This window comes from Triticum urartu, chromosome 4A (assembly GCF_056163025.1).
Source record: "Triticum urartu cultivar PI428250 chromosome 4A, HENAU_Tu73, whole genome shotgun sequence".
Lineage (NCBI taxonomy): Eukaryota > Viridiplantae > Streptophyta > Magnoliopsida > Poales > Poaceae > Triticum > Triticum urartu.
This window is the reverse complement of record NC_141876.1, coordinates 211,689,487-211,702,323: the sequence shown is the minus strand read 5'-3', so window position 1 is coordinate 211,702,323 and position 12,837 is coordinate 211,689,487.

Here is a 12,837-nt window from a genome sequence, read left to right as displayed (position 1 = left end):
GCACACGCAAGATATATCATGGTGATGCATAGCAACGAGAGGGGAAGAGTGTTGTCCACGTACCCTCATAGACCGTAAGAGGAAGCGTTATGACAACGCGGTTGATGTAGTCGTATGTCTTCACGATCCGACCGATCCTAGTACCGAAAGTACGACACCTTCGCGATTTGCACACGTTCGGCTCGATGACATCCCACGAACTCTAGATCCAGCTGAGTGTCGAGGGAGAGCTTCGTCAGCACGATGGCGTGATGACGGTGATGATGAAGCTACCGTCGCAGGGCTTCGCCTAAGCACTACGATGATATGACTGAGGTGGATTATGGTGGAGGAGGCACTGCACACGGCTAAGGGATCAATGATCAACTTGTGTGTCCTAGGGTGCCCCCTACCCCCGTATATAAAGGAGCAAATGGGGAGGACGGCCGGCCCTTGGGGCGCGCTAGGAGAGGACGAGTCCTCCTCCTAGTAGGAGTAGGACTCCCCTTTCCTAGTCCTACCAGGAGGAGGAAGGAGAGGAAGAGAAGAGAAGGAAAGGGGGGTGCATCCCCCCTTCCTTAGTCCAATATGGACTAGAGGGGAGGGGGCGCGGCGCCCTGCCTTGGGCGGCCCTCTCTCTCTCCACTAAGGCCCATGTGGCCCATTACTTCCCCCGGGGGTTCCGATAACCCCCCCGCCACTCCGATAATTATCTGGTGAACATCGGAACTCACCCAGTGTCTGAATATAGTCATCCAATATATCAATCTTTATGTCTCGGACATTTCGAGACTCCTCGTCATGTCCGTGATCATACCCGGGACTTCGAACTATCTTCGGACATAAACTCATAATACCGATCGTCACCGAATGTTAAGCGTGCGGACCCTATTGGTTCGAGAACTATGTAGGCATGACCGAGACACGTCTCCGGTAAATAACCAATAGCGGAACCTGTATGTTCATATTGGCTCCCACATATTCTACAAAGATCTTTATCGGTCAAACCGCATAAGATATACGTTGTTCCCTCTGTCATCAGTATGTTACTTGCCCGAGATTCTATCATCGATATCGCAATACCTAGTTCAATCTCATTACTGGCAAGTCTCTTTACTCATTTCGTAATGTATCATCCCGTAACTAACTCATTAGTCACATCGCTTGCAAGACTTATAGTGATGTGCATTACTGAGAGGGCCTAGAGAAACCTCTCCGATACTCGAAGTGACAAATCCTAATCTCGATCTATGCCAACTCAACAAACACCATCAGAGACCTGTAGAGGATCTTTATAGTCACCCAGTTACATTGTGACGTTTGATAGCACACTAAGTGTTCCTCTGGTATTCAAAAGTTACATGATCTCATAGTCATAGAAACATGTATAAGTTATGGAGAAAGCAATAGCAACAAACTAAACGATCATCGTGCTAAGCTAATAGATGGGTAGAGTCAATCACATCATTCTCTAATGATGTGATCCCGTTAAACAAATGACACCCCATGTCTATGGTTAGGAAACAAATGTCGGATTTCGGGTTCCGGCAAACCCTTGAGGTTCGAACACCGGGGTGCGCACGAAGATCTCTCCTCCCCCTAGCTCACACTCTCACCGCAATCTCAAAGCTCAGCCCGTCGAACCTGCAGAACAAAGGACACAGGGGTTTATACTGGTTCGGGCCACCGCTGTGGTGTAATAGCCTACTCAAGTGTGGTGTGGTGGATTGCCTCTTGGTCTGAGGATGAACAAATACAAGGGAAGAACAACCTCCTGAGGAGAGGTGTTCTTGAGCTTGGTGAGCTTGTGTGGTTGGGGATGGTCTAGCCGGAGTGGATCCGATCCAAGATGAGTTGATCCTTGACTATCGTGGTGGCTAGCCCTATTTATAGAGGACCTGATCCTCTTCCCAAATATTAGGCGAGAAGGGATCCCACAATGGCCGATTTGAAGGGGGAATACTAGTGCAAGCTATCCTGATAAAAGGTGCTCTTCGCCGGCCAAAGGCTCTGGTGGTGACGCCGTCCTGGGCTCCACGGTGACCTCCGTCCTGCTGGTCTTGGTCTTGTTGCACCGATATGGAAACATTTTCCAAATGCCTCAGGACTCCTCGCATGCGCTTGCCTCTTTAGCACCAAAGAGGAAACGAGTATGCTGCGCGCGCTGGAGCGCGACCTAGCGCCCGCCTGGCCTTGGTCGTCATGGCTTGCGTCACAGGGACCTCACGAGGTGCTCCTTGCCTTGATCTCTCTGCCCCTCGCGAGCCAGCCTGGTGAGGCCACCCCCAAGGAGGTCTTGCATCGTCCACCTCGCGAGGCTTGGCCCCTCATGAGGGTCTTGAGTGTTCGCTGATGAAGATGGGCCGTACAGGGCCACTTGTGGAGCCACGCCATCGGCCGCAGGCAGGCATGTCTGGGACCCCCATTCTTTGGAAGTTGACAGTAGCCCCCGGGCCCAAGGCGCGCTCGGACTTGGCTTCGAGGAGAAGCCCAGGGGCAAGTGCGGAGTGCCTCGCGCCCCAACAGCCTGAGGCCTCGATTGACGCGTGGTGATTGATGGGACATGGGCGTCTTCGCTTCGCCATGCTACCTTGGCAACTGCCCGACTTGACAAGTCCCTGATTAATGCAGAGAAAACCATCATTACCTGTGATCATGGGGGTCGTCGGTTGGCCTTCTCCTACTATAAATGAGGAGGGGGCGGACCCCCGTCGCCCATCTCTTCCTGCTCCATTCGCTTCTTCTCCCTTGCTTCACCGCTCACAAGGACTCCCATGGTGCTGATTCGGAGATTCTCAGCCGCGGAAAAGGGAAAGGCCCCCCGCGACGAGCCAGGGCCGCTTCCACCGAAGAAGAGGCCGGCCCACCGCCATGATGTAGTTGTGAGGCCGGAGGTGTCGAGGCCTTGGTATGAGCGGCCTCCCCCCGGGTATCCGCTGCCATTGTATGCCCAGGCCGAGGGCTACTAAGGCAGAGGCAGCGACGAGCGCCGTCCATGTCGCAGCCATGGTCACCGCGCCATGGCGGCCGGCGCCATCGCCCCAGGAACCGACACCGAGGGCTCCTCGCGCGAACTCGTGATGTGGGCGGCGATGCCTCCGCACACTTGGATTCGCTTCCCGCAGTTCTTCTCCACCGAGATGCCACCGAGGGGTCCCCTCGAGTTTTGGCTGCAGCACGCCGAGTCAGATGCACCAGCGACAGGGGCGGAGGTTGAGGTCGTCTCCCCGGGCAAGATCTTCATGATCCACGACGGGGGTGAGGTCGCCCAGGTTTGCCATACAGAGGGCACCCTCGCCATCCACTTCGAGTACGATGGTGCCTCCATGATGTTCTTCAAGGTCTTCGACGAGGAAGGCCGCCGCTTGGGGTGCTGCCCTGGAGGGGTTCGTCGAGTCGGTGCTGCGGCAGGGGCAAGGCCTACCGGTGGCCTAGCCGGCGGTTCCTCCAGCAGCAGAGGTGACGCTTGGGAGTCCTGCGACTCTCCCAAGCCCTACGAGACTCCGGGGATGAGCGACGACAACTACGTGCCTCCGAGCTCGCAGCATGCCCGGAGTGCAGCCGCAGCGCCCGACCGCCGCTGTCGCTGATCTGGATGAGGTTGGCGCCGACCTCCCATGGCCCACTATTGATGATGGCGTCGGTGGCGTTGGCGCATGTAGATAAGGCTCGTAGAGACTTCCTTCTTTTGTTCCCTGCGAGGAATCAAGATGGACCCCGTGGGGGGGGGGCGTGTAAAGGGTCTGTAATGCCTTTTGTTGATATTATTCCTATTATGAAGATTACGAACGCATGTCCCGCTTCGGCTCAGTCTCCCCTTTCCAGCCTCGCGGTAGCTTGGTGCTCTATGCTGACAGGTCCCGGTCCCCAGGCAAGCTGCAGCCGTCGCTTGTATGCTAGGTCGTGATGGCGTGGTCAAGGCCAGAAGGTGAGCGGCCCGAGGTCCAGTAAGAGCTCCTGAGGCGCGATGCTCAAGAGGTCCCCTTTAGCATGCAAGCAGCTACCTAAAGGTGGGAAAGGGAGGCGATGTCGCCGCAATAGGGCTGCAAGAGGTGGGAATCTTATGCCGTAGCGCTCGGGCGACCCGGGTGCAAAACTTATCTTGGAAGTCCAGAGTCGATTCCTCGTGCAGCACCAGGCTCATGCGTCGACGGCCATAGTGCAGCTAGGTTAGGCTCGTGCGAGCCTCCGCTCTTTCCCATGCTCTTCTGTGTGCTCTACGTCCTCAGGTCCCGGCCCTCAAGCGAGCTCAGCCGCCGCTGGTATGCCAGGTCGCGATGCCGTGGTCAAGGCCAGGGGTGAGGACTGGAGAGCCAGTAAGAGCTCCTGAGTCGCGATGCTCAGGAACCCCCCCTTTAACGCGCAAGCGAATTGCATGGGAAAAGAGGGAGCCCGTGGTACCGCCTGCTGTCGCCCTCAGGATGTTCCTGCAGGTTAGCGCGAAGAGGGGTACAAATTGCAACCATGCTTGCCAGCCTGCCACTGGTCGTTACGCGAGAAGATGAAGGCACTGAGGGCCTGGTGAGTTGACGACCACTGGCATGCCGTGAGCCAGAGCTCGACCGCTCAGATTTGTCAGCGTTGCAGGGACAGACCCGAGCACAAGCGTCATGCCAGCATGAGCATCCCCCACTTCGGAATGAGCAAGGGGCCGATCGGCGACGCGGGCGGCCGCGGTGAGTGACAATCAAGCAAGGGATGACTATAAATAACTCATGAATGGGAACTGGCTAGCTTAGATAGATGCGAGAACGATAAATGCCACCGGGACGGACCCGAGCGGCCTGGGGATGATGCAGCCCGAGGGGCGCCCCCAGTAAGGTAAGCTAAAGATGCAAAAATGATACATGCCGCAGGGACATGCCCATGCGACCTCGGAATAATGTAGCCCGAGGGGCGCACCCAGCAGAATAAACTTTGAAAGTGTCACCTGGTTCCGTTGCTGAGGGATTATTGGAGTAGCTGATGATGCGTGCCGAAGAGTCGCTCCTCACGAGCCACCAGGGCCCCGAGCCTCAGGAGGCTCTGAGGGCTCGGGTGGTTCCTTGAGGACCATAGCCATCTCCACCGGGACTGAGTGGTACCTGGCCTCTTGAGCCGCCAGGATGCTCCATAGATGCTGCTAGTAGGTGACAGCCGCGTTTGGCAAGCCAAACGGCATGCGAACGTAGCTGTGGGGTGGACCCTTGCACTGCCCAACGCGCGAAGGGCAGAAGCGCTCCTGAGATGCGGCCCTGTTGAGCCCTGGGATGTCGACGCAAACATGCAGCCCGCCATCCTCGCCTGGATGGGGAGCTGCACCAGGTGGGCGACTATTGCCGCGCATAGCCCTTGCTTCTTGAAGCTCTTGGGTGGCCTTGACGATGAACTCCTGAGCGCCGGGCACTCCTTGCCCGGTGCGCTCCTAAGGGAAACATGCTGCAAAGCACGCCTTGATACGTCCATTTTGCATCATGCTTTTATATCGATATTTATTGCATTATGGGTTGTTATTACACATTATGTCACAATACTTATGCCTTTTCTCTCTTATTTTACAAGGTTTACATGAAGAGGGGGAATGCCGGCAGCTGGAATTCTGGGCTAGAAAAGGAGCAAATATTAGAGACCTATTCTGCACAGCTCCAAAAGTCCTGAAACTTCATGGAAGTTATTTTCGGAATTAATAAAAAATAAAGAGCGAAGAAAGTACCAGAGGTGGCCCACACCCTGGCCATGAGGGTGGGGGGCGCGCCCTACCCCCTGGGTGCCCCACTGCCTCGTGGGCCCCCTGGCAGGCCTCCAGTGCCCATCTTCTGCTATATGAAGTCTTTTACCATGGAAAAAATCATAAGCAAGCCCACGGGACGAAACTCCGCCGCCACGAGGCAGAACCTTGGCGGAATCAATCTAGGGCTCCGGTGAAGCTGTTCTGCCAGGGAAACTTCCCTTTGGGAGGGGGAAATCATCACCATCGTCACCACCAACAATCCTCTCATCGGGAGGGGGTCAATCTCCATCAACATCTTCACCAGCACCATCTCATCTCAAACCCTAGTTCATCTCTTGTATCCAATCTTTGTATCCAAACCTCAGATTGGTACCTGTGGGTTGCTAGTAGTGTTGATTACTCCTTGTAGTTGATGCTAGTTGGTTTACTTGGTGGAAGATCATATGTTCAGATCCATTATGCATATTAATACCCCTCTGATTATGATCATGAATATGCTTTGTGAGTAGTTACATTTGTTCCTGAGGACATGGGAGAAGTATTGCTATAAGTAGTCATGTGAATTTGGTATTTGTTCGATATTTTGATGAGATGTATGTTGTCATCCCTCTAGTGGTGTCATGTGAACGTCGACTACATGACACTTCACCATTGTTTGGGCCTAGAGGGAGGCATTGGGAAGTAATAAGTAGATGATGGGTTTCTAGAGTGACAGAAGCTTAAACCCTAGTTTATGCCTTGCTACGTAAGGGGCTGATTTGGATCCATATGTTTCATGCTATGGTTATGTTTACCTTAATACTTCTGTTGTAGTTGCAGATGCTTGCAATGGGGGTTAATCATAAGAGGGATGCTTGTCCAAGTAAGGACCGTACCCAAGCACCAGTCCACCCACATATCAAATTATCAAAGCACCGAACGCGAATCATATGAACGTGATGTAAACCAGCTTGAAGATAATTCCCATGTGTCCTCGGGAGCGCTTTCCTTCATATAAGAGTTTGTCCAGGCTTGTCCCTTTCTACAAAAAGGATTGGGCCATCTTGCTGCACCTTATTTACTTTTATTACTTGCTAATCGTTACAAATTACCTTATCACAAAACTATCTGTTACCGATAATTTCAGTGCTTGCAGAGAATACCTTACTGAAAAACTACTTATCATTTCCTTCTGCTCCTCGTTGGGTTCGACACTCTTAGTTATCGAAAAGGCTACGATAGATCCCCTACACTTGTGGGTCATCACGCCTCCACATGGTGCCCGAGCGCCTCTCTCGTGATGTTGGCCAGGTCTGAGGCCCTCCAGAAGAGAGCCCCCGAGTCTGGGCCGAGGAGGGCGCGGGGCGTGCCTTCCTATGCGAGGGAGGGGGGTGCCCCAGGCGCGTGCGCTGATCCTGTGGCGGCGCCGCTAGAGACACCGCCCCCCTGAGGCTCTGTGCAGAGTGGCCGCTTCTTCTTCTTGGGGATGGCCTCAGGAGGGTACTGCGTGCCCTCACTGTCAGGGTCTTCGTTTGCCGCGGCCTGTAAGGCGCGCTCGAGGGAGCACACCGCATCTCTTTCTTCGCAGGGGACTGTGATGATTCCGCCGCTTCCTGGCATCTTGAGGATGTTGTAGCCGTGGTGGGTCACTGCCATGAACTTGGCTAATGATGGATACCCGAGGAAGGCATTGTACGACACACGGATGTGGGCGACGTTGAAATCGATGAGCTTGGTGCGGTAGTTGTCGCATTGGCCGAAGGTGACAGGGAGACAGACCTGCCCTATCGGGGTAGTGGAGCCGTTGATCACTCCTGAGAAAGGCTTGGTAGGATGTAGTTGATCATAGGGCACTTGAAGGCTGTCGAATGTCTCGACGGCCAGGACACTGAGCCCCGCACCACCGTCGATGAGGGTCTTGGTGACTTGGACATTGCTGATGACGGGTAAACAGAGCATCGGGAGGACGCTGACGGTCGCCGCGCATTTGAGCTGGTCCGCCGAGCTGAAGGTGATGGCGCACTTGGACCACCTGAGCAGGCGTGTGGCCTCGAGCCGGGGGAGGGTCGCGTTCACCTCACGAGCAAACTGCTTGAAGATGCATTGGGAAGCCGGGTCCCGAGCACCGCCCAAGATACAAGTTATGGAGTGTGGCTCCTGGAAGCCCCCAGCCCCCTCGTGATGATGGTGGTTGGTGATCTAGCCTACAATCCAGTTGTGAATACTGTGCGGCTAATTCTACTTGATCATACACTAAACTGACGAGAATCTCCTTCCCATCAGGCCCCACAGGTCCGACCTCGTCCATGTGGTTTGGGTCCGCTTTGATGTATCGTGTCTTCACCATAGACCAGGCTTCCCTCGCACCTTGTCGGCAAGCTGATATCTTCCATAATCGGAAGCGCCACCGCGCTCCCTTGAGCTTCTCTACAAGCTCTCCCATGCCTCCTGGTAGGGATGCAGACGGCCACAACGCTTGGGCAATACCCTGCATCACCTCTCGAACTTGCTCGTGCAGTTGTGAGAGCTCTGGTAGAAGATCACCCGAAGACCCGGGCATCTCTTCCATGGGATGACCCGTCAGCATACCTGCAGACACAACTCTGTGAGCCAGCTTCTTCGCCGAACTCCTTTAAAAGTTCGTTCAAGCACTTACTAAAAATGCCGTGCCGAAGCCGCTTATTCTCCTTCACGGAGTCCGCTAGCTGGGCCCGAACATCTTTCAGTTCCTCGCCCAGCCGGTTATTAGCATCTTGGAGATTGTTTTTCTCCTACCTGACTCGCGTAAGCATGCGCTCACCAGCATTTAGCCGTCGATCAGCATGTGCCCCATTCACCACTACGGCCTCCGAATTCACTCCGGGGTCACCTGCAACATCTATTGTTAGATTTGCATAAATGCCGCATACTACCTGGTACCTGCCTTCTTTGCAAGGGAAACAGGTTTTACCAGAGGGACCCTTCTCGGACTCCCTCAACGCGGCAACAGCGGCCCCTAGCTAGGCCTTGCACTCTTCCAGCTCTTGAGACAATTGGGAATTCTTCTCTGTAAGAACATACTCAAATAAATGATCCTTAAATCAGTTGTGTCAACTGTTTCAAGTCTCAGGGGCTACTAATACATATAATTGTCAGATTTAGTTACCCGTATATCCCTTACATACTGGTCCGTGGCTCTAGTAAGACCATTTTGAGCAACACAGATGTACGCGTCTCCGGAATTGAAGGCATCAAATGCCTCTGGTGAGAAACAAGCGGCACAGAGTACGGCCCGACGACGCCTGTGATTCATGGCGCTCTCCACTTTAGAATTTGTAGCGAATAGTATGTCTGCATCCTCTGTAGGAGGAACATCCGGCGTCTCCCTCACGTTAGCTTCCGCCTCTATGTTCGGCCCTGGAGCCCGACTGGTCGAGGCGTGATCGACAGCCTCTCCGGATATAGTCCGGCGGGCGTTTTTTCTAGGAAACACGGATGTCATTATATTTTAAGCAAGATGACAACCACATAATGAGGTTTTGTGTTATACCTCAGTGCTGGCGTCTCCGTCCTGACCGCCTTCCTTTTTTTGCCTACCCGGCTTCGGCGCCTCTTGTTGGCGAGTTGCTGCAGGTTCGGCACAGCGTCCCGAAGGCCTTCCCTGTAAGACACCAGACGTGTACGGTAGGTGAAGTGCATAAAAGGAAATCCTCTTTTGGGAGTTGGGACATTGGTTTTTCTTACGTGCGACGCAGGGAGTAGTCCCGGATAGTCGGCCGTTATGGCCACCATGGCGTCGTCGCAGCTCAATTGATAGAATTGCCTATCTATCAGCTCCACGAATATGTCCAGATCCTCTTCAAGTCCGGGATCGAGGGCCCGGACAGGGTCCTCTGGTTGTGGAGCTGGGCTGTTGACCTCCCTTATCGCTTTTCGCAGTTCCTGCCGTGAAATGGCAAGGTGAGTACCTACGACGAAGAATGCGGGAAGGCTGAGAGTAAAAAGGGTACAACTCACCCAGCTTGGAGGGTTGTACATGGAGAATCCGTCCCGTGGTTTAATGTGGATGAACTCCTCTTCCCCTCCCTTGAATAACTCGTACAGAACTTTTGCTAAAGCAGTAGGTGAGTCCGGTCCCCTGTGCCTGCAACGGGTGGCATCGTCTTCCCCGTTAAAACACCACAGGGGGTGCCCTCGATATTGAAGTGGTTGCACCCCTGCATTATGCATATTGACATAACCTCGATTGTTCTCCATCCTGATTGAACCAGCGCTTTAATCCGGTTCATCAAATAAAGGAATTCTCCGTTATCTTCCTCCTGGGGGCTCTGTGGGCGCCAACTTCGACGTTTCTTCAGAGGAGCATTGTCGAACTCAGGAAGACCCCGCCGAACAGGGTCTAGAAGAGGGACGTCCTCCATGTAAAACCACTCCGAAGGCCAGTCTTCGGACGTCTTCTTTGGAGTACTGGATGGGTATCCGGTCTCGGTGATGCGCCATATTTTGGCTCCGCCCACTTGATAAAGTGACCCCTTCTGTGTGCGGGGCACAAGGCAGAATAGCCTTTTCCACAGCTCGAAATGAGCCTCGCAACCCAAAAACGGCTCACAAATGGCAACATAGCCGGCGATGTGTAATATGGAAGCGGGGGTGAAATTGTGCAACTGGAGGCCATAAAACTCAAAGAGTCCGCAGAGGAACGGATGAATAGGAAATCCGAGTCCCCTTAGTAAGTAAGGGACAAGGCATACCCGCTCCCCCCTTGGAGGGATTGGGGAAGCTCTCCGCTTGCTCCCCGCCATTATAAGTGGCGAGCCCAGCTCTGACGGGAACCATATACGCCGGAGGGAGAAATCCCTGGGTTTGCAACTCTACTAATTGGCTGTGTGGGACGGAACACTTCTCCCAATCACCGGGCTTGGGGCTAAGGAAGCGAGAGGCGGAGCTGCGATGGCCGGCCATGATGGAATGGATTTTTCCGAGCGCGCTCCGATGGATTCTCGCCGTGGGAAGATGGTGTGGATTGGATCTAAGAATCCCCATCCCTTTAATAGGTGATTTACTTACCTGGTGAGGGGGGCAAATGTAAAAACGCCCTGGCTCCTCGCATTCGCTCGACGCTTGGAAGATGGCCTTTATTGGGCACAGAAGCCAAGAAGTCCAACATTTATGGGAGCCGGACACTACTTAGATATTCAGGATTTGGAGAGGAACCCGCCTTGCAATGCCGAAGACAATATTGCGTGCCGGACTCGTCGTCATTGAAGCCTGGTTCAGGGGCTACTGAGGGAGTCCTGGATTTGGGGGTATCCGGACAGCCGGATTATATCCTTTGGCCGGACTGTTGGACTATGAAGATACAATATTGAAGACTTCGTCCCGTGTCCAGATGGGACTCTCCTTGGCGTGGAAGGCAAGCTAGGCGATACGGATATGTAGATCTCCTCCCTTGTAACCGACCTTGTGTAACCCTAGCCCCCTCCGGTGTCTATATAAACTGGAGGGTTTTAGTCCGTAGGACAATAGAAAATCATACCATAGGCTACCTTCTAGGGTTAGCCTCTACAATATCGTGGTAGATCAACTCTTGTAATACTCATATCATCAAGAACAATCAAGTAGGAAGTAGGGTATTACCTCCATCAAGAGGGCCCAAACCTAGGTAAACATCTTGTCCCCCACCTCCTGTTATCATCCGCCTTAGACGCACAGTTCGGGACCCCCTACCCGAGATCCGCCAGTTTTGCCACTGATAGTGGTCGTCGTTCCTTCTTGGTGGTGGCGGCAGTGGAGGGATGCCAAGATTTCCCTGAGGACGGTCCTCGCGAGGTTGGTTGTGCCAGGCACCCTCACGAGGCCGCTCCTGCCAGTGGTCCTCACGAGGCCGGTCGCTTCACTCCTGGCGGGGGCCGTGGTCGTCCCAGTGTCCTCCACCTTGTCCTCCCCCTCTGTCATAGCCCCGGTCGTTGCGCTCGAGGCATTGACCGAAGCATCCATCTCAGATGGCCCTGAGAGCTTGACAATCGTTGGTGTTGTGGCTGTGTACATTGTGGAATGCGCAGAATGGACAGATGCTCTTGGATGACCCGGGGTGGTCCCGGCCGCGCTCCGTGTCTGGCTCCGTTGCGAGCACGGCTACTCCCTTGCGCTTCACGTCCTCGACCTTGGCTTTCTTCTCTTCTGTGTCGGCAGCAGGGAGCTCGAGGAGGGAGAGACGCCCTTCCTCAGCTCTTGCGCACTTGGTCGCCATGTTGAATAGCTCCAAAGTCATGCATAGCTCCTCGTGGATGGCAAGATCCTCCTTCATCTTGACGTCGCAGACGCCATCGGAAAACGCTGAGATGATGGCCTTGTCCATCACCTTGGGGATCTTGAGGTGAATGTTGTCGAAGCGCTAGATGAACTTCTGCAGGATCTCTCACGGTTGTTGCTTGATGCGGTGCAGGTCACCCGCAGCCAGAGGGCGGTCGCGAGTGCCCTGGAAGTTGGTGATGAAACGGTCGCGCATCTCAAACCAGGAGGAGATCGATCCCGTGGGAAGGTTCAGGAGCCACGAGTGAGCGCCATCCTTGAGAGCCATGGGAAACCAGTTCACCATGAATTTTTTGTCGTCGTTGGCCGCCTTGATGCTCAGCTCGTAGAGCTGCAGGAACTCCGCGGGGTCGGGGGTGCCGTCGTAGCACGGAGGCAGATCCGGCTTGAACTTGCGTGGCCAAATGACGATGCACAGCTCGGGAGCGAAGGATCGACAATGTGCTGTGGCCACCGGGGCCCTTTGTAGAGGCGGAGCCTGCCCTTGACGTCCACGCACTACCACCGCAGGACGCACGCGGTCTTGTCGTGGTGGTGCCGGGAGAGCAGGAGCATTTTCTTGTGCCCGAGGAACCTCTTGGCAGCTTCCTTCTTCTCGCGTTGGCACCCGATGCGGTGGATCGCGCCACGGGACCGCGCGTCTTGGGGCGAGGACACCTTGGTGCGGAGGAGGCGGGGGTGCTCCATGTGTCACGCATCTCGGCGCGAGGGCGCCGTCTTGATGCAGGGGTGGTGGAGGCGTCCCGTGAGCTACGTCTCTATAGCGACCCGACCTCAGACGGTCAAGTCTCTGTGTTTCAGTGTCATCCCTGGATCGGTAATGCTGACACACACGGTACTCGAATGATTTATAACAGAGTAGAAATCACACACTTATT